Below are 19,573 nucleotides of genomic sequence, written 5' to 3'. Positions count from 1 at the left end.
CCCTCCCCGCTCCTGCTCCCTCTTCAACTCCCCCATATTTCCCAGTGATATCTCTAAAGGAGATCTCCTGCCTCCTCTCAAAATCCACCCTCTCCACCTGTGCATCCAACCCCATTATTTTACACCTTATCAAAACTCTTGACCCCTCCCTTCTTTCCTTTGGAACAGCCATCTTCGACTGCTTGCTTTCCATTGGCTTCTCCCCCACTGCTTTCAAACATGCCCATTTCTCCCCTATCCTAAAAAAAAAACTACCTTGACCCCATGGCTCCCCCCAGTTAGCATCCCATCTTCCTCCTACCATTCCTCTCCAAACTCCTTGAGCGAGTTGTCTAAACCTGAGGTCTCAAATTCCTCCCCTCCAATTCTCTTCTTGACCCCTGGGATCTGGCTTCCATCCTCTTCGCACCACAGAAACTGCCTTTTCAAAAATCACCAATGATCTGCTTCTTGCCAAATCCAATGACCTCTACTCCATCCTAATCCTCCTCAATCTCTCAGATGCCTTCAACACTGTGCACCACCCCTTTCTCCAGTAAACATTATCTTAGCTTGGTTTCACTGACATTCTCTCCTAGTTCTCCTCTATCTCTCTGTCCACTCATTTTCAGTCTCCTTCACAGGCTCCTCCTCTGCCTCCCACTCTCTAACTGTAGAGGTCCCTCAAGATTCAGTTCTGAGTCCCCTTCTATTCTCCATCTACACCCACTCTCTTGGAGAACTCATTCAATCAGATGGCTTCATTTACCACCTCTATGCGGTTGATACCCAAATCTACATCTTCAACCCTGATCTCTTTCCCTCTCTGCAGTCTCACATTTCTTCCTGCCTTCAGAACATCTCTACTTGGATGTCCTCCCCTCACCTCAAGCTTAACATGTCCAAAACAGAGCTCCTTATCTTCCCACCCAAACCCTCTCTACCCCCTGACTTCCCCATCAATGTAAACGAGGCCACCGCTCTTCTTGTCTTATTTGCCCATAAATTTGGTATTATTCTTGACTCCTCTCTCTGATTCAACCCACATATTCAATCCATCACTAAATCCTGTTGGTTCCACCTTCACAACATTGGTAAATTCCACCCTTTCCTCTCTATTCAAAATGCTACCATGTTAATCCAATCACTCATCCTAACCTGCCTGGACTGCCGCATCAGCCTCCTTGCTAACCTCCCAGCCTCCTGTCTCTCCCCACTCCAGTCCATACTTCACTCTGCTGCCCAGATCATTTTGCTACAGAATCATTCAGGACATTTCCGCACTCCTCAAGAAGCTCCAGTGGTTGCCCATCTACCTCCACATCAAACAAAACTCCTCACCATTGGTTTTAAAGCACTTGATCACCTTGCCCCCTCTTACCTCACCCACCTAGCTACTTTCCTACTATACCCCAGCAAAGACACTAAATTCTAATGCTAATCTTCTCACTGTGCCTCAATCTTGTCTATCTCATAACTGACTCCTTGCCCATGTCCTACCTCTGGCCTGGAATGCCCTCCCTCCTCAAGTCCAAAAATTGCTCTCTCTGCTTCAAAGCCTTATTGAGACTCCTCCACCAGCCCTTCCCTTGCTAAACACCCCCTTTCTTCTTCTCCCACTCCGATCTGCATTGCCCTGACTTTCTCCCTTTGTTCATCCCCCCTCCCAGCCCCACAACACTTGTGTACATATCTGTAATTGATTTATTTATATTACTGTAATACTCTACTGTGGACAGGGAACATATTTGTTTATTGTAGTATTGTACTCTCCCAAGTGCTTAGTATAGGGCTCTGGACACAGAAGTGCTCAGTAAATACCATTCAATAAAAGGAATTGGGATTAAGACGGTGACCCCCCCCCCCCCCCCGTGACCCCCCCTGTGAGATACGGAATGTGATCCTCCTGATCATCTTTTATCTACCCCAGTGCTGAGTACAGTACCTGGCATATAGTTAGCACTTAACAAACACCATAAAAAAATCCCACATGGGCCTTACAGTCTAAGTTGGAGGTAGAAAAGGTAGTAGTAAAAATAACTATGATACTTGTTAAGCCCTTATTATGTGCTAAGCACTGTTCCCTTAGGAGAGTACACTATCACAACAAACACTGCACTGCCCACAAAGAGCTCACAGTCTAGAGGGGGAGACAGACAATAATATAAATAAATATTTAAATATATAAATAAATAATTGATGAATAAATAAGTAAAATAAATGATAGCATTGTCTCCCCTGCCACTTTCTTTCAGGGGGGACACTGTTTCTCCCTCTCCCACTATTTTATCCTTCAATCTCCTTGCCCCCCAATCACCCTCCTGCTCTATCTCTCTCTTCTATCCTCACATTCCCTTCACTTACATCCCACATCATCCACCTCAATCGATTAATTAATCGATGGTATTTATTTAGCATTTACTTTTAGCAATTAGGAAAGTACACTAGAGTTGGGGTATGCAAGGAGGTGACTTTTGCAGTTCTCTGTCACCCCCCTGGCCTCACCTCTGCACTTCTGACCGCCTTTGACACATTTCTCCCCCTCCTAGTTTCATTACCTTTACCTACCTTGATCAGTGGTGTGATGTGGATGAGATTTGCATGACAGTCGTGTTGTTGACTTTCCGGAGGTTGTGTGAGCTTCCTTGAGGGGGAAGGGGGCAGAATTACTCTCTTATGCGACCCCTAAAACTTTCAGGAGTCAGCTGGAGAGAAATTGAAGGCTCTAGACTGTAAGCTTGTTGTGGGCAGGGAATGTGCCTATTTTGTTGTACTGTACTGTCCTGAGCACTGAGTACAAGCACTTAGTGAAGCAGTGCGGCTTAGTGAATACAGCACAGGCTTGGGAGTCAGAAGGACCTGGGTTCTAGTCCCAGCTCTGCAACATGTCTGTTGTGTGCCCTTGGGTAAGTCACTTACCTCATCTGTAAAATGGGGATTAAAAGTGTGAACCCCATGTGGGACAGAGATTGTCTAATCAGATTAATTTGAACCCCAGCATTTAGAACAGTGCTTGGCACTTAGTAAGTGCTTAACAAGTACCACAGTTGTAATTATTATTACAATGCCCTATACATAGTAAATGGTCAGGAAATATGATTGATTGATTGCTTGAAGGCAGGGTGGGTGGGAGGAAGCATCCTGAAAAGCAAAGACCCTACGCATCTGATCATTTCTTCAAAATGTGAATTTTCTGCACTTTGCTTGTGTTTACTCCCTTCCCTAAAGCCAGGCCCTTCAGGGACACAGGCACTGGTAGGCCACTTGGGAATTTGGTTTGCCACTGAGAAGGAACACTGTATTCATTTATTTCTCTCAAAAGTTTTGGAAGTTATTTCAAGGCTTTTGTGATTTGGGGGTTTTGGGGTTGTTTTTTTTTTGAGAGCTTCTGAATTGTAACTAAAGGTGTTCCTGTCTCACAGTGAACAGTAGGGTCAGAGTCCATCCATAATCATGGAAACTGCATTGCAGTCCTCTAGACTTTAAGTTCATTGTGGGCAGAGAATGTGTCTATTTACTGTTTGTATTATACTCTCCCAAGTGCTTAGTACAGTGCTCTGCACACAGTAAGCACTCAATAAATCGACTGAATGATTAAATGAACTTGCCATGAGCCAAGCACTGTATTCATTCATTCAGTGCAATCGTACTTACCGAGTGCTTACTCTGTTCAGAGCACTGTACTAAGCAATTGGGAGAGTGCAATATAATAACAAAGAGAGACAATTCCTGCCCACAAGGAGCTCACAGTCTAAGCACTGGGGTAGATATAAGATTATCAAGTCAGGAACAGTAACTGTCCCACATAGGGCTCACAGTCCAGATGGGAAAGAGAAAAGGTATTTTGCAATCCCATTGTACAGGTGAGAAAACTGAGGCTTAGAGAAGTTAAACTAAGTTAAGCAACATGGCCTTGTGGAGTGAGCACAGACCTGGGAGTCAGCGGTCCTGGGCTCTAATCCCAGTTCTGCCTTTGCCTGCTGAGTCACCTTGGACAAATCACTTACCTTCTCTGGGCTTCAGTTTCCTCATGTGTAAAACTGGAATTCAATATCTGTTCTCCCTTAGCCTTAGACTGTAAATCCTATGTGAAACAGGGACTGTTTCCATCCTGATTATCCTGAAACTATCTCAGCACATGGTACAGTGTTTGGTGCATAAAAAGCACTTTTATATAATAATAAAAAGAATTATTATTGGTGTTATGTGACTTCCCCAAGGTCACACAGCAAGCAAATGGCAGAGCCAGGTTTAGGACCAAGATCCTCTGACTCCCATGCCTGTGCTCTTTCCACTAGGGCACGGTAACTCAGCATCCTTCTATTCCACTCCCCCACTACCCCCATCCCACTCTGAGCTTCCTTTCACCACACATTTGAGACTATAAGAAGCCATGGAAATGACCTAAGTGGAGAGGAGATGGAGGGAAGTTAGACACATAAGGTATGTCATATATCCTGTGGAAGGGGGCACATTTGGGGTTGGAAGCCCCCTAGTTTGCATTGTCCTAAACCTAGTAGAGCTCCGAGCAGAGCACAGATTTGGAAAATTGACTCATAGGATTGTTGCATGATATGCCTTAGTGGTGAAAAGCTAACTGAGTGAACAGTCAACTTTTTCTGTTTCGGAATCGTAAGCGCTTTCTTCTTTCATGTTAAAATAATTTCCTTCTCAGTACAGCTGCAAAGAACCACAGCCATAGGTTTAAATGTGTTAAACCACAAAAAGAGTGGGAGAATAGTATTAATAAAGCCCTCTACCAAAAGAGGAGATCAACTGAAGCAAAGCCCTTTTGCATCAGGTCCATTTTACTTTGCGGCTTTTGTTTCAAAGGTAAGTACTAGTATCAGTTTACTGCCTTCTTTGTTCCATGTTAAAAGCTTCTAATTAACATCTCTTCAATACAGTATCCCCTGGAGACAGGTTGGCAGCATTATTCATTCATGCTCATAGAGTTGCCCTTTAGCTCAACATTTTAGATTTTATTCTGTTTCTTTTTCCACGGTTTTGCCATTAAACAAATGCAGTCACTGCACCTGGAGAAATAATAGTAGTAATTAAAACAATAATTGTGGTATTTGTTAAGTCCTTGCTATTTGCTAAGCATCGTACTGGAAACCATATAAGTATAAACTGACATGGTCCTTGTCCCACATGGGGCTCAGGATCTAAAGGGAGGGGGGGAGAACAGGTATCTTTATCCCCATTTTGGGCAAATGAGGCTACTACGGCATAGAGAAATTAAATGGCTTATCTAAGCTCACACAGCAGACAAGTGGAGAAGCAGCATGGAAAGAACTGGGTCTTGGGAGTCAGAGGACCTGGATTCTAATTCCCGCACTGTCAATTGCTTGCTCTGTGACTGTGGGTAAGTCACTTAACTTCTCTGTGCCTCAGATCTCTTGCTTTCCCTCCTATTTAGACTGTGAGGCCCATGTGGGACAGGAACTGTGTCCAACCTAATTAAGTCATATCTACCCCAGTGCTTGGAACAGTGTTTGACACATAGTAAGCACTAAACAAATACTATTTTAAAAAGTGGCAGAGTCAGGATCAGAACGCAGGTCTCCTGATCTCCAGACCTGTGCTCTTTCCACTTAGACCCACTGCTTTATTAAGTGCATGCAATGTACCAGGCACTGTGTTAAGTACTATGGGATGTAGAGGATAATCAGATCGGACATAACCCTTGATGACACATGATGCTCAAAGTCTAAGAAGGAAGGAGAACAGATTTTTAATCCTATTTTAGAGAAGAGAAAACCAAGGCACAAAGAAGTTAAATGACTTACCTATGGTCACACAACATGGGAATGGCAGAGCTGGAGATGGGCAAATCAGGCTTATTACATTCTCTCCACATCTGCTGTCACTGGGCAGCAGCCAGAATCTCCCAGGGTAAAAACTGTTCCTTTGCATGTTTTGGAAGTTGTATGACCTCTTTTTAATGGTATTTGTTAAGGGTTTACTATGTGATGATGATGATGTTGATGGTATTGGTTAAGTGCTTACTATGTGCCCCACAGAGACCTCCGCTCTCTTGATCCCATCCATCTTTCCAAAAGCATCTCTCCTCACCTTGCCGCCCTGTCCTCACTTCCCTCTCTCGATAATCAGGTCTCCGCTCTCAACTCCACCCTCTCTACTCATCTCGACTCTCTCGCCCCCCTTTCCCTCCACCACTCTCGCTCCACTAACCCACGGCCCTGGATCACCTCCTCTGTCCACCTCCTACGCTCCTATGGTCGAGCTGCTGAGCGCTCCTGGTGAAAGTCCAAGCACCAAGCCGACCTCACACACTTCATATTTATCCTTTCCTGCCTTAACTCTGCCCTCTCCTCCGCCAGGCAAAACTTCTTCTCCTCCCTCATCGACACCCATGCCCGTCACCCCCACCCATTGTTCGGGACCTTTAACTCTCTCCTTAGGCCCCCTGTTCCTCCCCCTCCCCCATCTCTCACCCCCAATGATCTGGCCACCTATTTCATCACAAAAATGAACACAATCAGGTCTGAGCTCCCCAAAGTCACCCCTCTGCCTCTCCCCTCCCCCCCACCAACCCTCTCCCCTACTTTTCCATCCTTCCCTGCAGTATCCTCAGAGGAGATCTCCTCCCTCCTCGCAAGTGCCACCCCCTCCACCTGCGCCTCGGACCCCATTCCCTCTCACCTTATTAAAACCATCGCCCCTGCCCTCCTCCCTCCCTTAACTTCTATTTTTAACCACTCAATCTCCAAGGGCTCCTTCCCCTCTGCCTTCAAACATGCCCATGTCTCCCCCATCCTAAAAAAACCCACTCTTGACCCCACTTCCCCCTCCAGTTATCGCCCTATCTCCCTACTACCCTTCCTTTCCAAAATCCTAGAACGAGTCATCTACAATCGCTGCTTAGAATTCCTTAACTCCCATTCTCTCCTGGACCCCCTACAATCGGGCTTCCGTCCCCTCCATTCTACCGAGACTGCTCTCTCTAAGGTCACCCATGACCTCCTTCTTGCCAAATCCAATGGCTCCTACTCCATTCTAATCCTCCTTGACCTCTCTGCTGCCTTTGACACTGTCGACCATCCCCTCCTCCTCCATACCTTATCTCACCTTGGCTTCACGGACTCCGTCCTCTCCTGGTTGTCCTCTTATCTCTCTGGCCGGTCATTCTCGGTCTCCTTCGCTGGCGTCTCCTCTCCCTCCCATCCTTTAACTGTTGGAGTTCCTCAAGGGTCAGTTCTTGGCCCTCTTCTGTTCTCCATTTACACTCACTCCCTCGGTGAACTCATTCGCTCTCACGGCTATGACTACCATCTCTACGCAGATGACACACAGATCTACATCTCCACCCCTGTCCTCTCCCCCTCCCTTCAGGCTCGCATCTCCTCCTGCCTCCGGGATGTCTCCACCCGGATGTCAGCCCGCCACCTAAAACTCAACATGAGCAAGACTGAGCTCCTCATCTTCCCTCCCAAACCCGGTCCTCTTCCAGACTTCCCTATCACCGTGGATGGCACGACCATCCTTCCCGTCTCTCAGGCCCGCAATCTCGGTGTCATCCTTGACTCGTCCCTCTCGTTCACCCCACACATCCTATCCGTTACCAAGACCTGCCGGTTTCACCTCTACAATATCGCCAAGATCCGCCCTTTCCTCTCCACCCAAACGGCTACCTTACTATTACGGGCTCTCGTTATATCCCGGCTAGACTACTGTGTCAGCCTTCTCTCTGACCTCCCTTCCTCCTCTCTCGCCCCTCTCCGGTCTATTCTTCACTCCGCTGCCCGGCTCATCTTCCTGCAGAAACGATCTGGGCATGTCACTTCCCTTCTTAAACACCTCCAGTGATTGCCTATCAACCTCCGCTCCAAACAAAAACTCCTCACTCTAGGCTTCAAGGCTCTACATCACCTTGCCCCTTCCTACCTCTCCTCCCTTCCCTCTTTCTACCACCCACCCCGCACGCTCCGCTCCTCTGCCGCCCACCTCCTCACCGTCCCTCGGTCTCGCCCATCCCGCCATCGACCCCTGGGCCACGTCCTCCCGCGGTCCTGGAACGCCCTCCCTCCTCACCTCCGCCAAACTAATTCTCTTCCCCTCTTCAAAACCCTACTTAAAACTCACCTCCTCCAAGAGGCCTTCCCAGACTGAGCTTCCCTTCTCCCTCTACTCCCTCTACCACCCCCCCTTCACCTCTCCACAGCTTAACCCTCTTTTCCCCCCATTTCCCTCTGCTCCTCCCCCTCTCCCTTCCCATCCCCTCAGCACTGCACTCGTCTGCTCAACTGTATATATTTTCATTACCCTATTTATTTTGTTAATGAATTGTACATCGCCTCGATTCGATTTAGTTGCCATTGTTTTTACGAGATGTTCTTCCCCTTGACTCTATTTATTGCCATTGTTCTTGTCTGTCTGTCTCCCCCGATTAGACTGTAAGCCCGTCGAACAGCAGGGACTGTCTCTATCTGTTGCCGACTTGTTCATTCCAAGTGCTTAGTACAGTGCTCTGCACATAGTAAGCGCTCAATAAATACTATTGAATGAATGAATGAGTACCAAGCACTGTTCTAAGTGTTGGGATAGATACAAGGTAATCAGGTAATCCCAATTCAGCCACTTGTCTGCTGTGTGACCTTGAGCAACCCACTTAACTTCTCTGTGTCTCAGTTCCCTCATTGGCAAAGTGGGGATTCAATACCTGTTTTTCTTCTTACTTAGACTGTGAGCCCCAAGTGGGATCTGATTATCCTGTGTCTACCCCAATGCTTAGTACAGTGTTTGGCAGAAAGTGCCTCACAAATATCATTATTATTATGCAACTAGGTTATGTTCCTTGAAAATGTGGTTGTGAATGTTGGAATACTGGGGCACATTTAACCGTAGACTTACATCACAATAATAATAATAACTGTGATATCTGTTAAGTGCTTACTATGTGTCAGTCACTATGCCAAGCAATGGGGTAGATTCAAGATAATCAGGTTGGACACCCTGTCCCACATGGGTCTTTCATTCTCAATCTCTATTTTACAGATGAGAGAACTGAAGGCACAGAGAAGTTAAGTGACTTACCCAAGGTCCCACAGCAGACAAGTGGAGGAGCTGTGATCAGAACCCAGGTCCTTCTGACTCCCAAGCCCATACTCTATCCACTGCTTCTTTATGCTCTAGGCACCAAAATCTGATACCTTACCGTGGTGATGAGTCTGACAGGGAATGCTCACTGGGGCTATGTGGCTTGTAGTGGAATAAGAATTAATTAGGAATTAACTAAGAATTAACTAAGGGGTTCTCTTGTGATGGACAGGTGAGCAGGAATCCCAAAAAAATCCTGAAAAAGATCACAGTAGCTACCAAGGTAGTTACCCTGCTTTTGGGTTCCACAATGGTGCCCTGCAGTCACTTTGGCCATTAATGGATTTCAGATATAAAATTCTCAATCTTCTTTCTCCCTGTCTTCCTCCCCACTGTTGAAGCCTCTGTCCCAGCAGGATCATGCCTGCTGGAAGTGGTACTACACAGATCATGAGCACTAGAATCAATTCCTTTGGGCAGGTTCTCAGGTCCTGAATTCTCTGTGGTCAGATCTTACTGTCAGCTTTAATACAATCAATCAGTCATATTTATTGAGCACTTACTGTGAGCAGAGCACTCTATTAAGCAGTTGGGAGAGTACAATATAACAGTAGAACAGACACATTCCCTGCCAACAGTGAGCTTATATTAATATAAATAAATGACGGATGTGTACAAAAGTGTCATGGGGCTGATGGGGCAGTGAATAAAGGAAGCAAATCAGGCCAACACAGAAAGGAGTGAGAGCAAAGGAAATGAGGCCTTAGTCAGGAAAGGCCTCTTGGAGGAGATGTGCCATCAATAAGGCTGGGAAGGTGGGGAGAGTAATTGCCTGGTGAGTATGAGGAGAGAGGGTGTTGTAGGCCAGATGCAGGACGTGGGGCGAGAGGTCAGTGGAGCAGTACATGAGATCAAGGTACAGTGAGTAGATTGACTTTAGTGAAGTGTGTAGGCTGGGCTGTAGAAGGAGAGTAGTGAGGTAAGGTAGGAGGTGGCAGGGTGATTGAGTGCTTCAGAGCTGATGAGGATTTTCTGCTTGATATGGAGGTGGATGGGCAACCACTGGAGGTTTTTGAGGAGTGGGGAAACATAGAATGAATGTTTTTGAAGAAAAATGACCCAGGCAGCAGAGTGAAGTATGGACTGGAGCAGCGGAAGACAGGAGGCTGGGAGATAAGCAAGGCAGCTGATATAGTAATTAAGGTGGGATAGGATAAATGATTGGATTAAAGTGGTAATTTGGATGGAGAGGAAAGGATGGATTTTAGTGAAGTTGTGAAGGGTGAACTGACAGGATTTAGTGACAGATTGAATATGTGCATTGAATGAGAAAGAAGAGTCAAGGACAATGCCGAGATTACAGGCTCATGAGACAGGAAGGATCGTGGTGCTGTCTACAGTGATGGGAAAGTCAAAGGGAGGACAGAGTTTGGGTGGGAAGATGAGTCCAGTTTTGGACATAATAGGTTTGAGGTGATGATGGACATTCAAGTAGAGATGTCTTGAAGAAATGCAGGACTGCAGAGAGGGAGAGAGATAAGGGCTGGAGATGTAGATCTAGGAACCATCTGCACAGGGATGGTAGCCATGGAGTGAATGAGAGGGAATGGGTGTAGATGGAGAATAGAAAGGAACCAAGAACTGAACCTTGTGGGATACCCACAGTTAAGGGGTGGGAGGTAGTGAAAGAGCCCATGAAAGAGTCTGAAAGACTGGTCAGAGAGTTAGGAGGAGAACCAGGAGAGGAGAGTGTCAGTGAAGCTGAGCTTGGATATTGTTTTTAAGAAGGGGGTGGTTGAGAATGCTGAAGGAAGCTGAGAGGCTGAGGAAGATTAAAATGGAGTAGAGGCCACTGGATTTGGCAAGGCGATCATTTGTGACCTTTGAGTGAGCAGTTTCACTGAAGGAGACAGAATCTAGGTTGGAGGGAGTCAAGAAAAGAATTGAAGGAGAAAGGCTTGAGCCAGCAGGTATAGACAAATTGATTAAGGAGTTTGGAAAGGAATGGTAGGAGGGAGATGGGGGATAACTAGTAGAAGATGTGGGGTCAAGAGAGGGGTTTTTTAGGCTAGAGGAGAAAAGGGCATGTTTGAAACCAATGGGGAAGAAACAGTTGGAGAGCAAACAGATGGTCAGGGAGGGTAGAAAGGAGAAGGCAAGTGCTTTGATAAGGCGAGAAGGAATGGGGTTGGAAGCACAGGTGGAGGGAGTAGATTTTGAGAGAAGACAAGAGAGCTCTTGAAATACTGTCAGAAAAGATGGAAGACCTGAAGAAGGGGCAGGAGGAGGGAGGGACTGGAGAGGAGCAGGGGAGATTTTAGGGAAATCACACCCGGTAGTTTCAATTTTCTCAATACAGTAGGTAGCCAGGTCATAAGGGGCAAAGATGATTGAAACCGTGGGGACAGGGGTTTAGGGAGGGAGTTAAATGTCTGGAACAACTGGTGATGGCAATGGGCATGGGCATCAATAAGGGCAGAGAAATGATTTTTTTCTGGCAGAGGAGAAGGCAGAGTTAAAGCACACAAGAATGAGGTGAGGTGAATGAGCTCGGCCTGATAGCTAGATTTCCTCCAGCAGTGCACTGCAGCTTGTGCAGAGGAGTGAAGGAAGCAGATGGTGGAGGTGATCCAGGGCTGTGGGTTAGTGGTACGAGATCGACAAAGGGATAGGGGAGGAAGAGAGTTGAGTTCAGTAGAGAGGGTGGTGTTGAGTTTGCCCCCTCTTACCTTACCTTGCTGCTCTCCTACTATAGGCCAGCCTGCAAGCTTTGCTCCTCCAACACCAACCTACTCACTGAGCCTCTATCTCACCAACGACACCTCCTTCATATCTGACAAACCACTGCTCTTTCCTCCATATCTTCTCCAAGAGGACTTCCCTAATTAAATGCTCATTTCCTCTTTATTCATTCACTCATTCATTTGTATTTGAGCGCTTACTGTTTGCAGACACTGTACTAAGCACTCGGGAGAGTACAATATAACAATAAACAGACCTTCTGCATCACCTAAGCACTGGGATCTATACCCTTTAAGCACTTGATATTTACCCCCACCCTCAGCCCCACAGCATTTATGTATATATCCTTATTCTCTCCCATTTCGGGCAGGGCTTGTCTCTATTTGTTGCTGAATTGTACGTCCCAAGCACTTAGTACAGTGCTTTGCACAGTTAGTGCTCAATAAATGATTGAATGAATGAATCTGTAATTTATTGTAACTAATTTTAATTTAACTCTATTGTATTGTCTTCTCTGTCATTCAATCGTATTTATTGAGAGTTTGTGTGCAGAGCATTCATTCATTCAATAGTATTTATTGAGCACTTACTATGTTCAGAGCACTGTACTAAGCGCTTGGAAAGTACAATTCGGCAACAGGTAGAGATAATCCCTACCCAATGTTTGGGAGAGTACAATATAGCAATATAACAGACATGTTTCCTACCCACAATTAGCTTACAGTCTAGAGGGGGAAAACAGACACCAATATAAATAAATTAGGGATATGTACACAACTGCTGTGGGGCAGGGAGGGAAGTTAAATAACTGTATTCTCTTGATACAGTGCTCTGCAGAAAGTAAGTACCCAGTAAATACCATTGATTGATTAATTGATTGAACAAGACATCTATTAATCATTTACAATGGGAGACTCATTGTCAGTGTTATTTTTTGAGCACTTTCTGTGAGCAGAGCACTGCACTATGCAGTTGGGAGAGTACAACATAGCAGACTTGGTAGACATGCTCCACTGTCACATGTTGTACATTAAAATTTGTTCCAAATATCTCTGGAAAAGTAACAAGGAATTCCATGACATATGCATTGAAATAAAAGACACCACTAAGTTACTATTTAGGTTTTACTGAAATCATTCAAAGTATATCACAATATTAAATTAAATAAATGAAAAAAATTGAGTCTTTTCAGGAAGCTGCCCAAATAGCAGCTAGTTCTGCTGACTGCAGTAGTGACTTTTCAACTTTGTGAAGATTTTGCCCAACTTAGGTTGAACATCCGCTTCCTTTTCCTTTCAAACAGTAACAGGGGAGCTCCTTCTGGACATTTCTGTTCATATCTGGATTCTGCTCTCCATTAAGGTCTTCTCTTCCTCAAATATTTATAAGTTCTTCCACTTTCTTAAAAACTGACACAAGACTATTTTTCACAGAGGGTGGAGAAATATTAACTTCATTGGTTTGGGCATCTTGAGGTGATGCACTAGATTGTCAAAGCAATTGAAGCAGCATGGCCTAGTGAAAAGAGCACTGGCCTAAGAGTCAGGGAATTGGGTTCTAATCCCAGATCTACTGCTTGTCTGCTTGTGTGAGCTTGGGGAAAGTCATTTCACTTTACTAAACCTCAGTTTCCTCATTTATAAAATGGGTATTCAATAAGTGTTTTCCCTATTAGAATTTGAGGCAAGGATATATCCAACCTGATTCTCTTATATCTACTCTAGTACTTAGTACAGTTTTCATAACTTTATACTTAACAAATGTCACAATTATTACAGTTATCATTATTAATAATAGTAATAATAATAATGTTGGTATTTGTTAAGCGCTTACTATGTGCAGAGCACTGTTCTAAGCGCTGGGGTAGACACAGGGGAATCAGGTTGTCCCACGTGGGGCTCACAGACTTCATCCCCATTTTACAGATGAGGTGACTGAGGCACAGAGAAGTGAAGTGACTTGCCCACAGTCACACAGCTGACAAGTGGCAGAGCCTGGATTTGAACTCATTACCCCTGACTCCAAAGCCCGAGCTCTTTCCACTAAGCCACGCTGCTTCTCTGATAGTAACAATAATAAATGAGTCCCTCATAAGATGATTACCCTTTACAAAATATATTTAATGCATTAAAATCTGCTTCACCCCATTTTCTAAATTAAGTTATTTCCTCTGTTTAAAATTTCTTAGGTTATATTCTGAGATCTCTTCTTCACCTTAAATGTCTGATATAAAAAACTGGCAGAGATTCTTCCAATATCCATTTATTGTTGGTTGGTTAAATTCCACCCAGGTGGTCAAAGGACAGGGAGGGATTTACTTACCTACAATATTCAAAGTCAGAAAAAGGCTCCCCACAGATTGTAACCCTGGGTTGTTGAATGGGGAGGTGCCTTTAATGGGGAGGTGTTGAATGGGGAGGTATTGCATGTAAGATGCCTGTATTGCATTCTTGAATTTTACCTTTTCCTCCTGTAATAATAATAATAATGGTACTTGTTAAAGGCTTACTATATGCCAAGTCCTCTTCTAAGAGCTGCGGTAGATACAAGTTAATCAGGTTGGACCCTGTCCCTGTCCCACATGGGTCTCACAGTCTTAATCCCCATTTTACAGATGAGGTAACTGAGGCACAGAAAAGTTAAGCAGACAAGTGGTGGAGCCAGGATTAGAACCCAGGTCCTTCTGACTCCCAAGCGCTTGATCTATCCACTAAGCCACGTTGCTTCCACCATCTGATGTAACACCTTCAAGTATGAAAAGGCCAGCCTTTGAAGTAGGTTTTGAACATCCTGTTGTTCTAGGCAGCTAGGTTTTAAAACAGGGACTAATTTCTTGACATAAGCAGATTTGTCACCTAGCCAGGGTATACATACTTTTCTGTATATTCTCCCACTGCAACAACAGAAATTTACTAATAAAGTGGGTTGCCTTTGTAACACCTCCCTTGAGATGGCCAGATTTCAGATTTTGCATATGCCTGTGCCACCCAACACCTTGTGCGCTCCTCAAGGGAAAGGATCAGAAAAAGCATGGCCTAATGGAAAAACCACAAGCCTGGGAGTCAGAAAATATCATTCTAATCCTATCTCCACCACTTACCTGCTCTGGGACCTTGGTCAAGTCAATTAACTTCTTTGTGACTCAGTTTCCTTATCCTTAAAGTGGGGTTTCAATATCTGTTCTCCCTCCTACTGAGACTAAGTCCCATATGAAACGCGATTATCTTGTAGCCACTCCAGCATTTAGTACAATGCTAGGCACATAGCAAGCACTTAAGGACTAGTATTATTATCACTTATGGTTACTAATGTTACTACTGTTATTACTGTTTGGGGGTCTGATGTGAGTATCTTGTAATAATAATAATTGTGCATTTATTCAACACTTAATATGTGTCAAATATTGTATTAAGTGCTGGGGCAGAATCCATATACTCATGTCACAGTCCCTGTCCCTCATGGGGCTCACAGTTTAAGGATGATGATGATGATGGTATTTGTTAAGCACTATGTGCCAAGCACTGTTCTAAGAACTGGGGTAGATACAAGAGAATCAGGTTGTCCCTCGTGGGGCTCAGAGACTTTTCTCTCATTTTACACTTGAGATAACTGAGGCACAGAGAAGTTAAGTGACCAATCTAAGGTCACAGAACAGAATGATAGAGCTGGGACTAGAACCCAGGTCCTCTTATGTCCAGGCCCATGCCCTTTCCACTAGACTGCACTGCTTCCCTTATCTACTTCGACCCTTAATAGTATGCTTGGCAACTAACAAATGTTTAATAATTTCAATTGCATTTATTGAGCTCTTACCATTCACGGAGAACTGTACTAAGCACTTGGGAGAGTACAACAGAGTTGGTAGACACAGTCCATGCCCACAACATACCTCAATTATCATTATTATTGAGCACATAATAGGTCCCCAATAAGCACTACTAATTGAATTCAGAGATATTACTATGAACATGTCCCTTCTTCTACAACCCAGCCCATATACTTCGCTCCTCTGGTATCAACATTCTCAGTGTGACTCAATCTCGCCTTTCTCACCACCGACTCCTGGCCCATGTCCTGCCTTTGGCCTGGAATGTCCTCCCTCCTCAAATTCACCAGACAATTACTCTCCCCCTCTTCAAAGCTTTACTGAAGGCACATCTCCTCCAAGAGGCCTTCCCAGACTAAGTTCCACTTTTCTCCATCTCCCCCTCCCTTCTGAGTTGCCCTGACTTGCTCCTTTTGCTCTTCCCCCATCTCCCCACCCCAAAGCACTTGTGTATATATGTGTAATTTAATTTATTTATATTGATGCCTGTCTCCCCTACTCTAGACTTTGAGCTTGTTGTGGGCAGGGATTGTTACTCTTTACTGTTGTATTGTACTTTCTCATGAACTCACTACAGTGCTCTGCACACAGTAAGTACTTAAGTACTTAATAAATAGAGAAGCAGCGTGGCGCAGTGGAAAGAGCACGGGCTTTGGAGTCAGGGCTCATGAGTTCGAATCCCAGCTCTGCCACTTGGCTGTGTGACTGTGGGCAAGTCACCTAACTTGTCTGTGCCTCAGTTCCCTCATCTGTAAAATGGGATTTAAGACTGTGAGCCCCACGTGGGACAACCTGATTCCCTTATGTCTACCCCAGCGCTTAGAACAGTGCTCGGCACATAGTAAGCGCTTAACAAATACCAACATTATTATTCATAAATACGACTGACTGAATGAATGAATGAAAACCTGCTTTCCACGGTGCTGTAGAGTTTAGCTTTTCAGTGTCAAATTCACCAAACTGGGTGGGACATCAGTGGCAAAGCCAATCAATCATATTTATCAAACACTTACCATGTGCAAAGCACTATACTAAGGGCTTTGAAGAGTACAATACAATAGAGTTGGTAGACACAATCCTTGTCCACAATGATCTTACAGTCTAGAGGCATAGGAAGCACCATGGCCTAATGGCAAGAGCACAGGTTTGGGAGTCAGACATCATGGGTTCCAATCCTGACTCTGACATTTGTTTTCTGTGTGACTATGGGCAAGTCGGTTAACTTCTCTGTGACTCAGTCATCTCATCTGTAAAAATTAAAATTAAGACTATAAGCCTTATGTGGGACAGAAACTGTGTCTGACCTGATTATCTCGTATATATCCCAAAGGCTTAGAACAGAGTTTGACACGTAGTAAGCCCTTAACAAATGCGATTATTGTTATTATTACAGGGACGTGGTAAATTTTTTCCCTCGACTAGTATTTCCCCCCCAAAAATCAGTCTGATATGAAGAATAGCAAGCATCCCAAGATAGGGTCTGGTCTCCTAGAGGTATCTTCAAGGATCTTCTGCTCCTCAGAAACTTCCCTCAGCTTTCAGCACAAGGTCTATCCACTGCCTTTCCTCACTTTGTCCTCCATCTGTCCTATGGAGCAGATACTTTTTGGGTCCTCACTTCAAACAGAGAGCTCTTATGAGGCTTAGTTCTACTACTACTTCTAGACAGTCAATTGCATTTATTGAGCACTTACTGTTTGCAGAGCACTGTATTAAGCACTTGGGAGAGGACAATATAACAATACAACAGACACATTCCCTGCCCACAATGAGCTTTCAGTCCAGAGGGAAAGACAGACATTAGTAATAAATAAATTACAAACAAAAGACTTTATGCTCCCTTATATTTCATTGCTTATCTAAAAAGCTCCATTTTCAAACTTCATAGTTAAGTGACACTTCCAAAATTCCCTGGAAATTTCCCCAGAGGTCATCATTTCACCCCATCTACTTGGCTAAACCCTTCACAGAAGATTTTTTTTTTTAAAGTAGCACTTTTGGAATTGGTCTGTGGTGCATATTAAAGTAATTAAATAAGCAAGAAAAGTGTCATGCAACAATCTGCCACACACACACACAAAAAAGAATAGTGCAAGAGTCTGCACCAGGGGCTTTCCTGGTTTCTCTATAGCACCTATTGGTAAGGAACTAAAACAGGACACCAGCAATGATAGGCATATGCTTTATTATTATTATTCTAAAGCTGCAGGCTGAGCCAAAAGGCACAGAGGAAATCAATGAGAGAGGCCATGAATATTCCAACCCCCAGGCTACTGCTTCCAAGCCAGTAGATATATTCCAATCAGTTAGACAGACATACTTATTGAGGGCTTACTGTGTGCAGAGCACTGTACCAAGCCCTTGGGAAAGTACAGTATAACAGATACACTCCCTGCCCACACTGAGTTTAGAGACTAGAGGGAGAGACAGACATCAATATAAATAAATAAATTATAGATATGTGCATAAGTGCTGTGGGGCTGGGAGGGGGATGAATAAAGGGAGCAAGTCAAGGAGAAAATGAAGTAGGGAGTAGAAGAAGAGGAAAGAGGGCTTAGGGAAGACTTGTTGGAGATTGTGTCTTCAGTAAGGCTTTAAAGAGGGGGAGAGTTAATGTTCCTAAATTGGCTCCTCAGAACAGCTTTGTACGTGATTGTAAAACACAAGTGAAAGGAACAGCAATGTATGTGCTGGTGCAACACAAGGCAAGTGAAAATGTCCTTTCTGGTTAATTTGCTCAAGGTAGAGAAGAGAAAGTAAAAATTGCACAATATTTTTCCAAGGCTTGAAAATTAAGTTGCATCACTTCAACTAGGTTAGAGCACTCAGAAAATGTTAATTCTGGGGAATTCATTCATTCATTCAATTGTACTTATTGAGCACTTACTGTGTGCTGAGCACTGTACTAAGCACTTGGGAGAGAGCAATACAACAATTAAGAGACACATTCTATGCCCATATTGATCTTACAGTCTAGATGGAGGGGGATATAGACATCAATACATCAGTAATAAATAAATAATAGATTTGTAAATAAGTGCTGTGGGGTTGGGGTTGTAATGAGTGGTTAGATGAGGACTGGGAGATTGGTCAAATCAATGATTCCAGATTAGAAGCCAAATCCATCCGAAAATCTATTCTTTCTAATCTATCCAAAAATTATTTGGGAAACCAGAGTTGACAATCTGGGTGCTGGCTCTCAAGTGGCTATTTCACCCCTTAATAGAGAACAAAAACAGATACCAGTAGGAATAAATATAATAATATTTGCTAATAATAATGATGATGGTATTTGTTAAGCACTTACTATGTGCCAAGCACTGTTCTAAACGCTGGGGGAGATACAAGGTTATCAAGTTGTCCCAGGTGGGGCTCACAGTCTTAATCACCATTTTCCAGAAGAGGTAATTGAGGCACAGAGAAGTTAAGTGACTTGCCCAAAGTCACACAGCTGACAAGTGGAGGAGGCAGGATTAGAACCCAGGACCTCTGACTCCCAAGCCCGTACTATTTCCACTACCCACACTGCTAAGCATTTACTTTGTGCCAAGCACTAAACTAAGTGCTAGAGAAAATACTAGTTCATCAGGCTGGACACAGCCCCTGTCCCAGTTGAGGTTTATAGCCTAAATAGGAGGAAGAACAAATATTTAATCTTCATTTTACAGGCTAGGAAACTGAGGTGCAAATGAAGGAAGTGACTGGTCCAAGGTCATCAGGGGCAGAGCAGAAATTAGAGCTCAGGTCCTCTTATTTCCAGGTTCATGCTTTTTCCATTAGGAATTGTTCTAAAAGTGCAGGCTGCTGCTACTGCTGGTGTCCTGTTTTCATTCCTTATTCAACTTTCCTGTTTTGCCCGCTGCTCCTTAGGTTCTTTCCAGGAGCTCTGCACTTATCATGAAACTACAGGTCACCAGGCACCCCTTGCCCCCTGTCTTAAGCTATTTTAACACAAAGTGGAGT

This window comes from Ornithorhynchus anatinus, chromosome 1 (assembly GCF_004115215.2).
Source record: "Ornithorhynchus anatinus isolate Pmale09 chromosome 1, mOrnAna1.pri.v4, whole genome shotgun sequence".
NCBI lineage: Eukaryota > Metazoa > Chordata > Mammalia > Monotremata > Ornithorhynchidae > Ornithorhynchus > Ornithorhynchus anatinus.
Note: the sequence above shows the minus strand (reverse complement) of the source record.